This window comes from Gymnoscopelus braueri, assembly GCF_963280865.1.
Source record: "Gymnoscopelus braueri genome assembly, chromosome: 9".
Taxonomy (NCBI): Eukaryota; Metazoa; Chordata; class Actinopteri; order Myctophiformes; family Myctophidae; genus Gymnoscopelus; species Gymnoscopelus braueri.
The window spans coordinates 39,357,330-39,376,707 of NC_137610.1; the positions used below are offsets into that span (position 1 = coordinate 39,357,330).

Below are 19,378 nucleotides of genomic sequence, written 5' to 3' on the forward strand. Positions count from 1 at the left end.
CAGGCAAACCTGGCGCCATGAGTGCCCTCGGTTTTAATGAATTTACCGTGATATCAAACATGGACGAAACTCGGCCACCAAACACGGTTGCAGTGGATGATGTAATAATTCACGGCTGAGGAGACGCTGGAAGGTCAAAGAACCAAAACACACAGCGGAAAATAAAGCGGTTCACAGAATGCTTCACAGCTACAACAGCGAGTCACGCCGACAACAACTTGTTCTTAACCGACTCTCTCCCCAGAGTCCCCACTCCCCACACTGTTGTAAAGTCCCAGCGGGACTATGGACATTGGAATTTTGTTCAGTGCCTTGTTGACAGTAATGCTAATGTTCTCAATTTAGGTGTTGATTAAATGCTATTTTCTTGTCTTTTTATGGATATGTGATTAATGTGATCGTTGTTGCCCTTCTTATCCAACCACATGCACAGGAGGGTATCAGCTCCTTAAGGCTTGGGCTGATATGATTATCTATTCACCAATAATTGTACACACGTTTAACTTGGTGGCATTGGTGCCCAGACACAACATCAATAGGAAATACATGTATCAATATTATTTACACTATACTGGCCACACATTGTATACCCTACATTTGATGAACTATGGAAAGTGTAACAGTAAAGTTATTGATTTATCTCTTTGCTCCATCTAATTTCTGCTGTGGGAGGCATCTACTTAGCCATCTATCAATCCTACAGTCTGGACCATAGCATATTGTATAGATGGCTTAAGACAACAGGATTCTCTCATGAAGGAACAAGGTCCACATTAAAATTATGAAGCATCTCTAGGTTAAACCTATAGCTCGCTCTCTAGGCCACTCACATTCTCCTTCTTATGTGTCACTCTCATCTCATTTTGGTGTAATTCTCTTTCTCCCAGTTTCCTCATTTTCTCTGTCTCTCTGTCTCTCTGTGTCTCTCTCTCTCTCTCTCTCTCTCTCTCTCTCTCTCTCTCTCTCTCTCTCTCTCTCTCTCTCTCTCTCTCTCTCTCTCTCTCTCTCTCTCTCTCTCTCTCTCTCTCTCTCTGCCTGCAGTGCGAATATGTTGTGAATATCTAGAGACCGATTTTCTGCATAACGGCCTGATGAGTCAATAGAACAGTAGCCAGCCTTGCTCTCCCAGGTTTCTCTCTGTTGGCAGTATGCCCACACTGTGGAAACTGGCGGCACATCGACATTACTCAATAAAATGATAAGGTTTTAGCATGGCCTGACCAGGACATATATTGAGATGCCACAGTATAATCTGGAGTGTTGATTTAACTTTGAGAACACTCTTAACACTCTGTATTTGACTTTGAGTTCAAAATTAATCTTACTCCTTCACAAGGCAATTTGTGTAGAATAACACATTTTTGACAGGGGCAGATACAGTACAACTACAATGATGCAGAACATCTGGGTGAAGTCCTTTGTGCTCAGGGACACTGCAGCATGGCTAATGTTTGTAACTGGTAGTTGTCCAACAAGTCTATTAGTAACTGAAAAATAATAACACAACTTGGGTGAAATAGTAGTGAAATAGTAGTATTGATCAGATGTTCTTAGGGATCAGTTTGAAGTCATACTGTATATTCTCCTTAAATACCGATTACACATTAACAATAGTGGTAAGTTGGTTAGTAATTGTCCTTTTGTTTAGTACCTATAATAATAAATGAGCAGTTGTTGGTTGATAGCGGTCAAGGGTGACCTCACCAAGATAGTTGCTGCTGCTGTCCCACATTATTACTGCTCCACATTATCAACAGTAACACACACACACACACACACACACACACACACACACACACACACTGTACTACACCAGTGCTGGTCACTCTACATTGGTTACCCATCGAATGTAGGATTACAAAGATTTTAATCATCTATAAAGCACTTACACGGGCTAGCCCCACTTTTCATATCTGTACTACTGCACCCCCTTGACAATGTGAGATCTCTCAGGTCTTCTGAAGGCCTTCTGGCTATCCTGAAAACTAGGCTAAAAACTAAGGGCGACTGAGCCTTTGCAGTGGTAGCTCCCACTCTCTGGAACTGTCTCCCCTTAATTAAAAGGCGAAAGAAAATCGTCACGCACGCACACACACACACACGCTGTCACAGTGATTACTGTATATATTAAAACCAACATTATTAACACTCTTTTTTGTTGTTGTTATAATGACCCTAAACAAAGTTGAAGCCCTGAACTTAAGGAGCTAATTCTGATCTGCAGTTAAAGCACACACACTATGACACACCATGTCCAAATTTGGCGGCTCACAAACAAGATGATTATGACACTTTGATGTGAAATGCTTTGACATGTGTCATGTGTCAAGAGAAATGAAATGATTTCATAAGACAGACTGCTCTGAGGAAGGTGCAGTCGGCTGTCAGTCAGCCTATGTTGGGATCCCAGAGAGGAGAGGTGTTCTAAGTGTTTCATGTCATTTCCAGGAGATGAACACCAGTTTGTAAATAAATTGGAACTAAATTGTAAAACATAAAAAATATGCAGATATGTCAACGTTATATTAAAACCAACATGTTACTTGGTGCAGAAATGTCCCAAAGTGACATCCGTGACATAGTGCTTACGTCTCAAACGTAACATGCCCATATGTGGAGACCACTTGAAATTTCCGGCCAAAAAGCGGGTTAATCTGGTTAAACTTCTAATTTATCCTCCTCTAGTGGTTCTATATAATTTAGCACCTTTGACAAATAGCACCTTTAAGACAGGTGCTATACAGAAGAGGTTCCCCTATGATTACGGACCAAAGAACCCCTTTTAAAGCTGGCTGAAAAATAAAATAAAATAAAACACAATATCCACAATTTAGAGCACTCAGACAGTGAATGCATCTGATGGAAGCTGTACTAGGAGAGTTTAGTGTCCAATTTTCTAAATTGGAAACAGTTTTAATTTGAGCTTAGTGGGCTGTTATGTAATAAAGCAATAAGCCCCAAGAGGTCATGGTTTACAGTGATTTTAGAACAGCAGTGTTTTATAATGTGCAATATACACTTACTGTACGTATAACAGAACTGATGAAGACAATAACATACCATTCTAATAGAACCACACCAGATACTTTTTTATAAGTATTCAAAAGTACAAATTACAAAGTACCTTTACTTTTTAATATCAATACATTCTGAAATTTTGACATTTTCCAAAAAATGTTGTGCAGTACAATATTTGTCTTTGTAGTGTGAAAGTCAAGTATCGCCCCTCAAAAAAGTAAGTAAAGTACAGATACTCAAAAAGGAATTGAGATGAGATTTTATCAGAACAGAATGTACTGGACCCTAAGGGTTGAAAGCAATGAGAGTTTAAAAGTGGATTTGTAAATGTTTTTGCAGTGTGTGTGTGTGTGTGTGTGTGTGTGTGTGTGTGTGTGTGTGTGTGTGTGTGTGTGTGTGTGTGTGTGTGTGTGTGTGTGTGTGTGTGTGTGTGTGTGTGTGTGTGTGTGTGTGTGTGTGGGGGGGGGGGGGGGGGGTGGGTGTGTGGTTGTGTGCATGAACATCAATTTCTCTATTATTTCTGGTCACCCCCTCTAACTCTATGATCCATCATTCACAAACACCTATCTTTTTATCCTCCATTTAATTTACCTCCCGTCACTTTCATCCTCTCCTCTCCTCTCCTCTCCTCTCCTCTCTTCTCTTCTCTTCTCTTCTCTTCTCTTCTCTTCTCTTCTCTTCTCTTCTCTTCTCTTCTCTTCTCTTCTCTTCTCTTCTCTTCTCTTCTCTTCTCTTCTCTTCTCTTCTCTTCTCCTCTCCTCTCCTCTCCTCTCCTCTCCTCTCCTCCTATCCTTTCTGTCGTCTGATCCTCAGCATGCTGCATCATTGGTGAAGCCACGTGTTCTCTGTTTATTAGAAGGAAGGAGGGAGGGAGGGAGAGAGGCAGAGAAAGATGGTGAGGGGAAGAGAGAGAGAGAGAGAGAGAGAGAGAGAGAGAGGGAGAGAGAGAGAGAGAGAGAGGATCCACACTGCCTCTTTCTCTCTAGCGCACATACTTCACCAGCACACTCTCCCAGACCGCAACAGCCTGCAGGGACGCGCACAGACAGACACAGAGGCAGATATCACACGTAGCTCAGCTCAGACTCTTATATACAACATCACAGGTAAGGTATTTTATTTTTTATTTTTTCTGTCTTTAGCGTGCCATTCTCAACAGTGTGTAAATTTAGGCTGGTAGTCTTTGTGCAGCATCAAAAGGCTTAACTACTTTACAATTTAACTTCATACTTCATTTGTCCAGGGAGTCAAATTAAGCTCTGTACTAGAAGTGTCTTTAAAAGCAGGGGATTCTTTTAGAAGCATGATGTATATAGGTAAGCGAGGGCATAGTGCCTTGCCTGGTGGCTGTTTAGGCAGTATACCACAGTACTTTACCCGGTGCCCCCCATGCCAGCCTCTGCATTGGCGTGAGTAGGATGTTGACAGCTTGAATTTATTAACCCCTATAGAAAAACAGAGTGCGTCATATAGTGTATACAGTACAGCCTTATCCCACCATCAACTCAACTAAAACTATACAGCGAGCTTTGGACAAGTGCAATAAATGTAATTAACCTGACTGTGACTGAAATGCAACTAACAACTTGTGACAAGTGTACTGGACCTTGCGCTGGCCTGTCAGTTACACTAGACTAATATTCTTCTGTGTTGTGGTTCATATATGCTCTCCAGTATATACAGAAAGTCATTGTACTTTTAACAAAGGGCATAGACCGTTAATGGTAACAATCAAAATTATGTGATTGCTGTGTACAACATTAAAAAGCAGAGGGTATATTTTATGTGGCATCTGTTAAGGTTGGAAATGGAGTGAATATTAGCTTTATTGGTTTAGCAATGGATTGGGCCGTTTGGTTGATTAGTGTGCGTGGAAGTCATAAACGTGTATTGAATTTATGTCCGCTAACGTTCTCTGCATGAGTTGTTGAATGCTGTGACACACTTGAACTTCCTTCATGATGTAATGCACCTGCAATTATATGAAATGTGCTGGGTGAAGAAACATCTTTGATGGTTGTAAGTAGTCCCATTAATGTTTATGTTTTGTCTGAGGGGCCAAATGCCTCTGCTTGAATGTGTCTCTGAGCTACGAGTCGCACTTATTCTACTTTCAGTGTTCAGTGCAAAAGTGACAGGCGTCTGTAAAAGAAAAAAGCACACACAGATCACCAGATTTAACCCCTAAGTTGTTCCCCAGCTTATGCCATGCAACTGAAGCCGTCCCTAGCTGCCTTCCCTACGGGAGCAGTTGTGTTTCATAGACCACAGTATATAAATAGATTTACAAAGAACATACACCCATGGATTTGTTCCTACATCAGCTATGCTGAGCCTGACAAAACCTCTTGCTTGTTCCATATATCATACTACACATGCAGCTGCACTTACACAACATTTTTGAGTAGTATTTTTAAGTATTCACTCATGAGGTAGTATTACACACAAATATTTGGCTCAAGAACTACACAAATACAATAGACTACTACATTATCGCATTGCATTATATTCACTTATATAGCTATCATAGGAGGTATAAAAGTGACAATTTGGTCAGCCCTTATTTTAACAGGAAATCTATTTCTATCCAGTATTAATCTCTTTTATCTTCTGTAGCAAATTCCAAGGGATCCTTTTCATCACTTTGTATAAGGTGTCTGCAGTGTGTAGTTATTGCATGGAGCCTCCTGTTGTAATACTGTGAATCTTATTGCTGCCTTTGCACCTGCAATGCACCAGTACTAGTACCGTAGATCTTGTCTCTTGTATTCTTATACCCACTGCTAGATGGGGCCTGGATTGTTTTGGAACTTCCCTCCCAAGGCTGGCTGCACGGTTCCACAGAGCCTCCTGCAGACCATGTACGTAGGAATGTAAACCAATGCCTCGTCGTATATGCGTAGATCGCCTTGATCCAGCTTGTGTTTATCTATCTATGGCATCTCAGTCCATCGCTCCATTCTCAAGTCAGATTTACTTAGTTGTGTGCTGGTATCATGAACCCAAAATAGCCGATCTACAAGCTTACAACGTGTGGTGTTGCGATGTGTTGTGAGTTTGTAGATCGGCTATTTTCAGTGTGCGACACTGCACGCAATGAAGTATATCGAGACTTTCAGTCCATAAGTCCAGTGTTTCACCTATACTGTATACTCATTGGCCCCACTGCTTTTAAAAACTTCTGATTATGAAACAGGAGCAGATATAGTGCAAGTAAAATGTAATTTTCATTGTAAAAATAGGCAATCAAGATTTACCACAAGGAACCGTACCACAAAGAAAACACTCTCTAGGGGAAACACTGTGTAAATTAGTAATTTTACAGTTATAATCTCAATGTGAAATATCACACTGTAGGATGTTACAGCACTCACCGAGTGAAATTGCCTTAGAAGACACTGGCTTGAGGTCACGCTTTTGTATATTCAGGTTCAGGGATGTGATTGTTGAACTGACATTGATTCAGATTATTCCTTTTCTGAATGTTCCAATTGTCCAAATGTATGATTAAGTTTGAGACTAACATTAGCACTAACAAAGGTTATCCCATATACCATATGTTTTCTTGGAGGCCGGAGAAACTTCATCCTCAAACTAAGAGTGCCATGGAGGCTTGTAGACCATCATAATTCCTCATGTGAGCAGGACTAAAAGCCAGTGTCCAATCAGCAATCACTGCAGAGCATTGGACCAAATCTCATATATCCTATAGGCAAATTGACACTTGACCAATTCATTGATCATATTGTTGCTGTCAGGTGGAAACCTTACTTTTCAGGAAATGGAAATAGTGAAAATAGCCGATGTACAAGCTCACAACTTGTATGACAAAGTAGGGCTTTAAGTGACGAAAAAACATACAATGTTGAAATATGGAGGTTTGCCCGACAGAAACAATATGAGAAATTTGTGGGAAAACTCATAAGCCAATGGACCCATCACCGTGATTGCTGGACCAAGACTGAAGCGATGAGATTAGGTGGTACTTAGATTACACTCATGCTCATTGGACACGCTGACAATGAGCCTCCTGCCAAAATAGTGCATAGCAATACGGACTATCCTCCTACACACACTTCCTCTGTGTGTGAGTGTTATCTTCTCTAATCATCCATCAGCTTTAGAGCGCCAGTCTGGGTGTTGGCTGTCCTACAGTATGAGATTGTCCTGGTCTGGATGGAACTGCATGTTCCACACATCCCTGCTTGTACTGTGTATGTCATAGCTGTGTTATCGCGAGCACAGTTCATCTTCAACTTGGCAGCAGTAATAAAGTCTTTATAGTCATAAACTGCTACAGTAGTGTAAGGCTCATTTCCTGGATAAATCAAGCATGCGTTGACCACTTAAACCCTTCATTGACCGGGGTCCCCCAGGGCTCTATCCTTGGCCCCTTCCTTTTCCCCTCTATACCAAATCTCTTAACCAAAAATAATCAGTCTACAAGATTACAACACGTTGCGTTGCTAAAGTTTGTGCTTGTAGGCCGAAAAAAATTGCCAAATGTTCACCTATTATGACAAGCCCAGAATAGGGACGCTAGGGTTCAAGTGGTTAAAAGTCAGAAGTTTGTTTGTTTGTTTGTTTGTTTGTTTGTTTGGCTAGAGAAACCAGCAGTCCACTTGATGGTCAGTAAAGTGGGGTTATGTGTTAAAAGCCAGAGTGGGTGTCATGCTGTGATACAGAGAAGTGGATTATGTCATTGAGTGGATGGAACGTATGTGCACTGGTGCAGCTGATATATTGGATATTGAATGTGACAGGCCCGCTTTTTCCTGTGGTTCCTAATGGAGGACCACTATTAAAATGGAGGCTTGCACCGTAATACCGATACTGTAGCTTCATAAAGTGTATGAAAAACAATGTTGAATCTTTATTATTATCGCACATTAATGGAATGCTGTATATGCAAATTAAACAGACACATAGAGGTTGAGATGTTATATGCAAAGTATTATGTTATACTAAATTAGACATTACAATTTTCCTAATAGATGCTGTGCATCAGCACTCATTGTCATTATTACTAAGCATTTACTGGGAAATGGCATTGTGGAGTAGCTCACAGCCTGACGATTATTATCATTGTAAGCTGGGACAAAGTCTCTGGGAGAGAAGGAAATGCTCATAGTTTCTTAGGTGGTACCTCGTTCAGACTCTCCACTCAATCCAGGTTATTTGCTCCACCAAGAATGGACCTGAGAGACATCTGGTTCTCCAATCCGTTCCGGAAGCCAGGGATCCAGCAAATAGTCTCCCTTCTTCTCAATATTCGGCTGGTATCCCTTTGAGGACCACACACTGTCTGTCCGTCTGCCCTGCTGGCACTTCCTGCATGACCCTATGGTTGGCTCACAGAAACGGCCTCACTAAACTGGCCATTCTTTTGTACCAGTATGGCTGCCGAATGGGCAAACTGTGCTATTCAGCTTGAAATGAATTGTACAGTGCCAGACTTATTTTTGGTTTTGTTGTTTGCTAAAGTACAGCTAAAGTACATGGCATTTATTTCTCTTCCCTCTCGTAACCAAGAGACATGAAATTACATGTTGTTTTTAATCTTCATAAGGGTTTTTTGACATGTTTAGGCAAAAGAATGTAAAACAACACAGTTACATTTATAATACTTTTGTCTAAAAGGTCCGACCAAAAAAGTCCTTGCGGGCTTGTTTCCGTTGGGGTCCTTGAATTAATTTCATAGACATATATAGTAGCAACGAAACAGTTCAAATCAACATAAAATGTATATGTATGATGATATTAGTGTTACTGTATGTTATACAGTATCTGTGTGTAAAGCCTGAACCAATACTTGGTTGTGCATCATGTCTCGCACCGAAAATAGCCAATCTACAAGCTCACAACACAAGCTTATAGATCGGCTATTTTCTGTGCATAAACCAGGTTGAAAATGGTCTAGAAACTAAAGCTGACATCGAAGGCTCAAATTGAAAGCTTCATGCTCTGCGGTTCAGTCTTCGACAAACAGCTTTTGAGCGAGTGTTGTTTGTGCCAGTGACTAGTAGGTATAGTGACAAGATGTTGGACGTGGCACTGCCCCCTGGCACAGTAGTCCTCATGTCATGTCACACTCTCTTTCTGACTCTGACGCCAGAGCAGAGAGCTTATAGATATACAGATAGAGATATAGAAGTGTGTGTGTGTGTGTGTGTGCGTGTGCGTGTGCGTGTGCGTGTGCGCGTGCGTGCGTGCGTGCGTGCGTGCGCGCGCGCGCGCGCGTGCGTGCGTGCGTGCGTGCGTGCGTGCGTGTGTGTGTGTGTGTGTGTGCGTGCGTGCGTGTGTGTGTGTGTGTTAGTACTGCTTTTGTGTACTCACAGTCACACATACTGCATGCATGCATGCACGCACGCACACTCAAGTGCTGAGTGACTTCCATGGGTACCCTTGCACCGTCCATTGCATACTCTAGATTCGAGATTGGATGGACATTAATCCCCAAATAAGACTGCTTATTTGTGTAATTCCTACAAAGACTTATTGCAGATATTGGGGGGTTTGAAACCCTTTGGAGATACAAGGTTCTTATCTGGCATCAGTGATGAGAGACAGTAAAATCTGGAGCACTAATTAGTGTGGTTGCCCTAACAGGGCAACCACACTATAGTACCACACTATAGTACTCTATAAACGTATTTCTAGATAAACTTTATTTTGGCGCGCTACTCCTCCCACAGTTTTTTTCCCCCAATTTTGTGCCATATGTCAAAATGACCGGTCTCATTGGGAATCGCTGGCTATCCGTTTTGCTAATAGATTGGTTACATAGTTTAATTGATATTGATTTATTAGTGCATTAAATGTCCCCATCGACTTTAATGGGAAAATGAAAAAACTCCCATTCAAGTATTTTTTTTCTCAGAAACCGTAAGGGCTAGACTTGCAAGACTTGGAGGGGAGGTTCATATTTTATTGCAAAATTATTTAAAAAAGAATGACACCAGTAGGCCACATGGTGGCGCTATAACAGCCCACTTTACCTTTTGGCTTATAACTCTTGAACCGTAGAAAATATATTTTCCCTTGGATTCCTTGGGTCATGACGCAACTCCCCATATAGGCCACACCCATTTCCATCTGGATAGTTTTTCCGCCATTTTGAATTTTCTTCAAAACACACTTTTAGCTCCTCCTCCCACGTATTTTATCCAAAGTTCACAAAAGTCGGTACACATGATCTCTGGACCCTAGCGATAAACATATCCAAACGGCATTTTGATTGTCCTTACCGTGTGTCTGTAATTGGCTTCCAAAGTTAGTGGGAGGGGCCCATTTTACCAAAAACGCCAAAAGTCACGAACGAAACGTCCGGTCAATCCCAAATTTGAATCACATGTCGAGGGTGGTTTACTCAACGAATCCCCAAAAGCATTTCCACTTTGATCCATAGGGGGCGCCACAAATGCGCAAAATGTAACAGTTTGATGCAAAAACATGATTTTTGAGGGGATCAATCCTCTCAAAATGAAACGCGAGTGATCTCAGGAGTGACGTGACTATATAATTGGGCCGTTACATTTGTGGGAGGGGCCTGTTTCTTTAGTGGGAGGGGCCTATTTCTTAAAATCAAAACGGCACGTATCACGAACGCGGGATCCGATCGGCACCGAATTCGAATTGCGCGTCGCACGGCCTCCGAGGGTATTCCTACCACCGTATTCCTTGAGTCCCGGCGGCCGCGACCCGCGACCGGCGTCGGCGCAACCACACTTTGCAATTTCCCAGAATTGCGACGCGTCTAGTTCAACTTTGAGAGTGTGGAAATGGAACCCTTATGGTTTTTAGTGCCAAGGGCTTTAGCTGATAGCTGCTGTTTAATATTTAATCCATACAGAGACATTGATATTTCATCTTTGGGAAACATTGCAGGCACAGAAGACTCCTTCAGACATTCAGCACCTATAAATAATTGAGAGCTTCACTTCCAAATGTAGAACAGACCAGTAAATGACAAATGACCCGGGTTGCCTACCCAGGGCCTGCAAAATTAGGAAGGCAGTCCATATTGGAATGGGATCTGAAAAATCTGACTTGATCTTGATCACATGACCCCAGATAAAATTTGTGTCAATTTGTGTGAGGTTTAGACAGATGGACAGACGGACGGATGGAAGGACGGCAGACGGACGGACAGGAGCAAAAACAGCCTCTAAGAAACACTTGTTTTGTTGCACAGATGCTTATTAAATACTGTCTAGACTAGAGAACCAAAGAAGCCACAATCATCGTATTTTGCTAAAATACTTAATGCGCCATTGTTGTCTCCAGTGTTCAGACACTCAAACAACCCTGCTTTATTCAGTGCAGTCATATTCAAGTGTGGTCATTGAGTGCTCCCAGAGCTACACAGAATTTCCGAATGCACCCTTTGGTACCACTTTCAACTTAATCTCTCTCAAGACAGATTCTGCTAACAGCAGAATCTGTCAGCACTACTGCCCTAAACATGTAGTGTTGTTGTTAGTAGGAATAAACAGAGAAGCACCTAGGAGGGAGTGGACTAAGAAAGGGGAGGAGCCAAACAGAGCCCCTGTTGTGTGATTTGGGAACTAACCGGAGCTTTGGGCAAACCCCGCCCCCGGAGAGTCGCTGGAATCCAATCCCCGCCCCTGACCATCTCCATTGGCTGGCTGTTTCCACAATGTATATCTGATGGACACCTGTTTGTCAACTGTTTGTCAAGTACGATAGTATGTTATATAGGTTAATAATTGCTTCTCTGCCAACACGATCCAAATAATTTATAAATAGATGCAGACGGCCAAACTGTTGCTGAGAGAAACAACTATTGACCTATTTAACATATTATAACAGCAACAGTTGACAAACGGGTGTCCATCAGATATACATTGTGGAAACAGCCAGCCAGAGACAGTCGGGGGCGTGGTTTGGATTCCAGCGGCTCTCCGGCGGCAGGGTTTGCCCGAAGCTCCGGTTAGTTCACGCGTCCCTGTCTCTACACAAAAAGGAGGTGGTGCCCCCAGAGGCAAAAACAAAGGGAAACATTTTGCTTTTGCTTTTTTTTTTTACTGAATGGGTTCCCAGATATAACTTGGCATCCCTGTTTTGGGCAGATTTTCATAAATCTTCATACATTTTCAACATTTTCAACATTTTCCAAAATTGCGAAAATAGCACCTCTACAAGCTCACAAATGAGCTATTATCATTATGTTGGCACTGTTGTACAATTAAGTTTAGGGCACAAATGAACCCTAGCATCCCTATACTGGGACATACAGTTAGAGTAAATACAGTTATGCACTGTAGCATCCCTATACTGGGACATACAGTTAGGGTAAATACAGCTATGCACATACATTCTGTATACTGTGCTGTAAATGGTATGGGTCATATCTGGTCTCAGCATCTGAACATAAGAAATTAAATGAGACAGACTTATTCAAGCCGTGTGCTCTATAACGTCTCACCAGTTCAAATGAATAGTGGGTCTTGTCAGTAGATTTTAGCATCAGTTCCTCCATTCAGTCTGTATACTGAGCACGACTGGAAGGCAGCATTTCAACGTATTATTTCCGCACAGTTCACAAACCTCCTCCAGCAGAATGAAATCAACCCAATAGCCTGGTCCAGGGATATGACATATTTCGGAAGCAGGAAGTTGGCACCTTCCTGGTTCTCTCAGCATAAGTCAATAAGATTTTTGCTTTAGATTTTTTATTATTGCCGAAAATAAGCTCTGTGGCATATAAATATTCGGCATATAAATATTCTTCATACAGTACCTTTTGTTACGGAAGATTGTTCACAAATGTACAAACTTTTCTGATTTTTTAAGCTTCATTGCAATCGCCAGAAGAACGTTACACTATGAATGAACTACACCATGGTAGCACCACCACATGTGATGACGTGTAATGTCCCTGACAACAACTGCAGTTTTGTTTATCCATTTGTTTGCGAACACCTTTTTTAAGACATGTAAAAGCTTTCAAAATTCACGAGTGGGGTATTTACTCACATATTTTATTTTGTGTCATAGATTTTTTTTTGAAAATCATTTAAAGGGATATTTCACTTTCAAAAAACTTTTGGGTAATGTTATAGTCTACTCAAGCTTTTGGGAGCACCCCAGACAGTTTTCAAGTTGCTTGATTCAGTATTTAGATATTTGATATACATTTTTTGATGAATCTAACATGTTAAAAATGGAGTTTGAAGTTATAATGGGTTTGTAAAGGAAAGGGGCGTGTCTGATAAAATGAATATCAAATATCTAAATACTGAATCAAGCAACTTAAAAACTGTCTGGGGGGCTCACAAAAGCCTGAGTAGACAATAAAATGAGTGAAATATCCCTTTAAGGCCCAAATACTTGTTTTTGTTGTGGTCCTCTCACATAAAACAGAGAACAAAGACATACTTCTTTTTGGATCAGAAGAGGTGTTTTTATGGGCCCCATGAGGGGAAGATGGTTCTGTTGGTGTGGAGTGTGGCTGAATGGCCTGAGGGCTTTCAAGAATGGCTTCATGGGAAATGTTTTCGGGGAGGACTTTGAGCTGGGTGGGGTGTTCGTCATTGGGCCAGGACTGCAGGGCACTGCAGGGCATTCTTTGCAGGGCATTCTTTCATTAGAATTCCTCTTGAGTCTAATCTATCTCCGTTGGTCTTTCACCAGTATGAAAGTAGTATGTACTTATTTATCTGCATAGTTTTCTGCATAGTTTTTTGTTCTGTGTGCTGTTTTCTTTTGTTGTTTCCTTTGTAAAGCACTTTGTAACCCAGTTTTGAAAGGTGCTATATAAATAAAGTTTTATTATTATTATTAATATTACATTTCAGACCACCAGGAAATTGAGTATGGGGATAAGGTCAACATTTAGGATGCTGTTGAGGGAATGCAACAGGAAAAATAATGTCCTCTGCAAATAACCATTGGATTTAAAATCACCGTGCCTTAATAATCCCCTCATGAGGACTGATAATGATGCATCTTTCTTCAAATATCTGGACTGCCTGGACGGAACAGGATCTGAAAGTCTGGAGGGTTGCCTGGAATGCCTTGTATGGGATGAGTAGAAATCTGACATGGGAGATGACCTCAATAGGCCGCTGTTCGAGGCTACAGTAGAACCGGTACATGCTGTACGGGGCTGTGACATTACATACAGGCGCTCACAGTACAGCAGGAAAATGCCCTGGATGGCAGCCATCCGCACAAGAATGCTACAAATGGCTCTTGATGTCAACATCAGAAACGAGGACCAAGGAGGCCTCCCACGGGTCACAGACAAGGTCAGAGAGAGAAGTTTGAGGCTCCATATCGCGTCACACTGCGTCACACTTGATGGAGATTCAGGAAACGTGTCCATTGTGTCCACACAAAATAATCCATAAGTAGGTTTAAATCATGCCAAAATGTCTCCATTATTAGACTGCTAGAGTGTGATCTCTTTTTTTTTTTTTGCTGTGGGATGAGGTTAGGTTGGAGAGAGGGAAAGAGAGAGGCAGGAAGAGCTGTGTCCTTCAGTGTTCTTTTATCCTCCTCTGAGGTTTGTCAGGTAGTAATGTCTAATTAATCCACCTGTCCATAAGTCAATAACCTTACCCGACAGAGCTTGAAGAGAGATACAGCATGAGTTTAGCCACAGTGGTTTTACTGAATGTTTTGTGTCGACTGAGCAGGTTTCTGTCTCTCTGTGTCTCTCTGTCTCTCTGTCTCTCTGTCTCTCTCTCTCTCTCTGTGTCTCTCTGTGTCTCTGTCTCTCTGTCTCTGTCTCTCTCTCTCTCTCTCTCTCTCTCTCTCCCTCTCCTTTCTAGCTGTGTCCTCTATTATTTCTCTCTCTCTACACTCTATACTCTACTTTTTGTCCCTTATATTATCCCTTCTTTTGACATTTTCATTGTCCATGTACAATATATATTTCTGTCTCTACATATCACCCCTTTCTCTCTGTGTCATTTTGCTGTCCCAGTTTCCAGGTATTGATTGTGTGACTGTACTGTACATCAGATGAGATGCTTCCCCTCCACATGACTGAGCAATTGATTTCCTGTCCGACAAGAAGCATTTCTCTAAGCCTTGCTGTCCCCAATGTCCCTTTAAACTTCAAAGGGACATGCGGGGACAGCGAGGATTAGAAACTTTGCTGGCTCTGAACCTAAATCCCATTTCCACAGCGGTAATGTTGGACAGTAGGCGATGTTACTGGGAGGAATAGCAGGGAAGTATGTGTTGGTTTAACGTTTAACGTTATAAAATTGATAGTTCCTTGATTATGATTGCCTGAACTGTGTTCGAAAACCGTAAAATGCTCTATAAACACACACCACACCAGTGACTGTATTACTCCCTCAAACAAATTGTTTAAAAGTGTTTTGATGTACAAAAACAGTTCCTGATAACATTGTAGGCTCCCTTTGGGTCGTTGGTGATGCACCCACAGATTGAAGTCAGTCAGTCGGATAGTTCACGAGATACATGACCTACAGACACACACACACACACGTACACGCGGGCAGAGATTTCGCTCATTTATAGTAGGACACACCATTCGAGACCTTCCATGCATTTGCATAGCAACTGTATCCAGGTTTGCGGTTGCCATGGTTACTCAATACCCAAACCTCTATCAAAGTGTCCTATTGCTTTAAAGTTTAAAACAATATGACACTTTGTTAGAGGTTTGGGTTGTGTAGTGGCGAGATATCTTCAATAATTGCTCCATGGTTAGAAATTGATATTTTGTGAGCTTGTAGATCTACTATTTACTGAACATGACACCGGCACGCAACTAAGTTTATTATTTATTATTCCAACACCCTTGATTTCCTCTATGCTAATGTCAGGAATGAATACAGGAACAGCTCTGACCATGACATGGTGAGGCTGGTTCCGACCTACTATCTGCCTGTTGTTGGGAGACAGTCGGCGGTCGGTTCCGCAGTTAAATATTGTGAAAATAGCTGATCTAACAAGCTCAACGCCTCACGTTGCAAGGCGTTATGAGCTTGTAGATCAGCTATTTTCAAAATGTCTGCCTCTTTCTTATAGCAATTTGGTCAATGTTTGACCAGTTATTATAATAGGCATGGGTCGGGACCCCCTAGGGGCCCCGACCCACAGGTTGAGAACCACTACCCTAGAAGAGGGTTTGCTGCTTCTCTAACAATAAACCCTGGATGAACCAGGCAATTGCTGTCCTCCTTATAATGCTTAAGTGTTTAATCAATTCGTTGATATGAAAAATGGAAATTCTTCTCGATTATTTGATTAATCGACAAAGTATAATCAATAGAATCATCGCTAAGAAAACAATCAATAATTACAGCCCTACTTTCATTAGGAAAATGGGGAGACAAGTGGAAAAATAGTGTGTTGTTTATGGTAAAATGAGGGGAGCAGAAGAGAGAAGATAAACCAGACCTAATAGAACTAAGCCAGGGCCAGCCGCACTGCTGGGAGTTGTCATAGCAACCATGTCTGGGCAGAGCCACAACGAAAAAAGCAAAATGAGGGAAGGAGGGGTGAGAGGGTGAGAAAAGAGGACAGGTTCAATTTGTTCCCCTCGACTAAATGCTGGAAAAACAGACTATTTTCTCTGCACTGGGGGGACGGGGGGTGACGGTCATGGGACGGGGGACTCTTTTCTTTGGAATAAAAAGCTTTCTTCTTCCTTCTTGGATGTGTGCCTTTCACAAGGCATCCTTTGTGCGATGGAGAGATATAGAGAACAGAGAGCCTGGTAAATAACCTCTCACCCACTGACACTTTGGCTCTGTAACTGTACAGTGTGGTCAGGGATATAGAGAGGCTTTGAAGTATATAGCCCTTGATTGTGGAGAGACGGACTGCCACATACCTCACTAACAGGCACACAAATAACACACACAGACAAAGATACACCACCAAACAGCATCACACACACACACACACACACACACACACACACACACACACACACACACACACACACACACACACACACACACACACACACACACACACACACACACACACACACAAGGACATCCTGTGTCGCATAGGCTCATAGTACAGTATGTTACATGAAAAGAAAGGCATAAAATGCATGTGCACACCCACACATAATACGGATACTGACCCAATTCACTTGTGTCCTCCAGAAAATCTACATTACCAATACGTACATACTACAAGAGCTAGCCGTCTATAAGAGGATCTCTCTCTGTGTGTGTGTGTGTGTGTGTGTGTGTGTGTGTGTGTGTGTGTGTGTGTGTGTGTGTGTGTGTGTGTGTGTGTGTGTGTGTGTGTGTGTGTGTGTGTGTGTGTGTGTTTGTCCGGGGCTAATCTTGCAGACCGCTGAACCGATCAGCACCAAATTGTATGTCCACACTACCAAAAGGAACATATTACCTCCTTGCACTTTTTGTGCTAACATTGTTTAAAATGTAAGTATGTTTTAAATGTTCTGAAATATTGAACTTTTTTAATGTAAGTCAATAGGGCTGAAATTGGGCTGACACCGTGCCCAAATTTGGATATGACTGAGGTCATCAATGTGTCATCGATATGCCGGAATGAATCTGAGTGAGTAAAAAGCTTTAATGTATTTAATGTAATGTATTTTTTTTATTGGCATTTTTCCTTTCCTACCCCTCTCTCTCTCTCTCTCTCTCTCTCTCTCTCTCTCTCTCTCGCTCCCTCTCTCTCTCTCTCTCTCTCTCTCTCTCTCTCTCTCTCTCTCTCTCTCTCTCTCCCCCCCCTCTCTCTCTCTCTCTCTCTCTCTCTCTCTCTCCCTCTCTCTCTCTCTCCCTCCCTCCCTCCCTCCCTCTCTCTCTCCCTCTCTCTCTCTCTCTCTCTGAGCAAGCTCTGGTCTGACGTAGCCTTGTTCCCAGCCTCACTCATCTGCGAAGAGAAGAGCCTGGTCACGACCTAAACCAGCGAGAGTCTCGGAAGTCCTGAGTGGACAGGATTTCCGTTGTACGCGTTTCCCCCGGAAACAATCTTTTTTGACCAATCACAACACTCGTTTCATTCACGGAGAATGTTAACAGATTTCTAAAGCATCAACGTCATTTCCTTGGGCGGTACTTCCGCCAAATTCAACCACTTCCGCCTAGACAACCAACGGTCCGGGTGGGGTCCCAGGTACCTGAGTGGATCCGAGAAGGAGTCTTCTTGGATCCACTCAGGTACCCAGGACCCCACACAGGGGGGGAGAGAGAGAGAGAGAGAGAGAGAGAGAGAGAGAGAGAGAGAGAGAGAGAGAGAGAGAGAGAGAGAGAGAGAGAGAGAGAGAGAGAGAGAGAGAGAGAGAGAGAGAGAGAGGGGGAGAGAGGGGGAGAGAGGGAAGGAAGGGAAAAATGCATTTTACTCACTCAGATCAGTGCTGATCAGGAGAGAAATGCATGAAGTGCAACTTGCATGATGATTAGGCTGACCCAGGATCAGATATTATACCAACGCTAAATAAGAGAGGAAAAGGTTGAACGTTTCTTGAGAATCTTTAAACCAAATCATTTTAATACAGCAATGCATAGATAGTATTTTTTTTTAAACAAGTAGGCCTACTCCAGTACTACAATTTTGACAGAGCAACTTTCCCTTGTACAGTAATTGAGTAATATTCAACCAGGAGTATCTATACTTTGACAACTACTGTGGTTGAGTACTTTGTCCACCACTATTTTAAAGAAGGGGAGAGGATAACTTTACTGCTACGTGGCTGCTAGATTCCATGGAGCAGCCTATCGATCTCAACTGGTAGAACAGTATTTTTAATAGCAATTATAATTATTTTGTTTGTGAGGGACATAACTTGGTTCTGTAATAGGCTATCTCGTAACCAATCGGATCTCATAACTAATTTCTCGGGTCCATTACGGTTCAGGTCTGTCATAACAAAAATGTCAGAACCAATTGGATCTCGGAATGAATTTCCTGCGTCCATTAGTGTTGGATTCCGTCATTTTGGACCCGTGAAGACCTCTAGTCTAACGTCACACACAACCTCTTCCCCTCTTCTCCCTCACTTCCCCTTCCTCCCTGTACGTATGTATATGCATGTATAATAACAATTATTGGAGTGTCGGTGGGAGGGGGGTTATGACTGCCTGGCAAGTGGTTGGTGTTTTTTTTCTTTCCTCTTTTTTTTTCTCTGATGTACTATGTTTTGCTTTGTTTTGTTTTGTTTTGTTGTCTCCACCAGGCCAAGGCATAGGCGAGAATCTTTTTTTCGCCCCTGTCCGTCCATCCGTGTGTGCCGATCGGCAGGAAACTTTGCACGTGTAGCAGTAGTGGCTCAGAGCCTCTGCCTGATGACCAAAAGCCTAAGGCGGAATTTACCTTTAGGCTAGTGGTTAAGATGTTGGCTTTCCACACAGGAGACACAGGCTCAAAA

The 19,378-nt window shown here is 42.2% G+C and overlaps 1 protein-coding gene across 3 annotated transcripts in view; it reads left to right on the forward strand.

Moving 5' to 3' along the window:
• The first annotated feature begins 4,041 nt into the window (after positions 1 to 4,041).
• The window catches only part of ndrg4 (NDRG family member 4), a 58,389-nt gene continuing 43,052 nt past the window's right edge, over positions 4,042 to 19,378 (forward strand). For all 3 annotated transcript variants that reach the window (XM_080438304.1, XM_080438305.1, XM_080438306.1), the window contains exon 1: positions 4,042 to 4,124. The gene's annotated coding sequence lies outside the window, so the exon portion shown is untranslated. The remainder of the gene's footprint in view (positions 4,125 to 19,378) is intronic.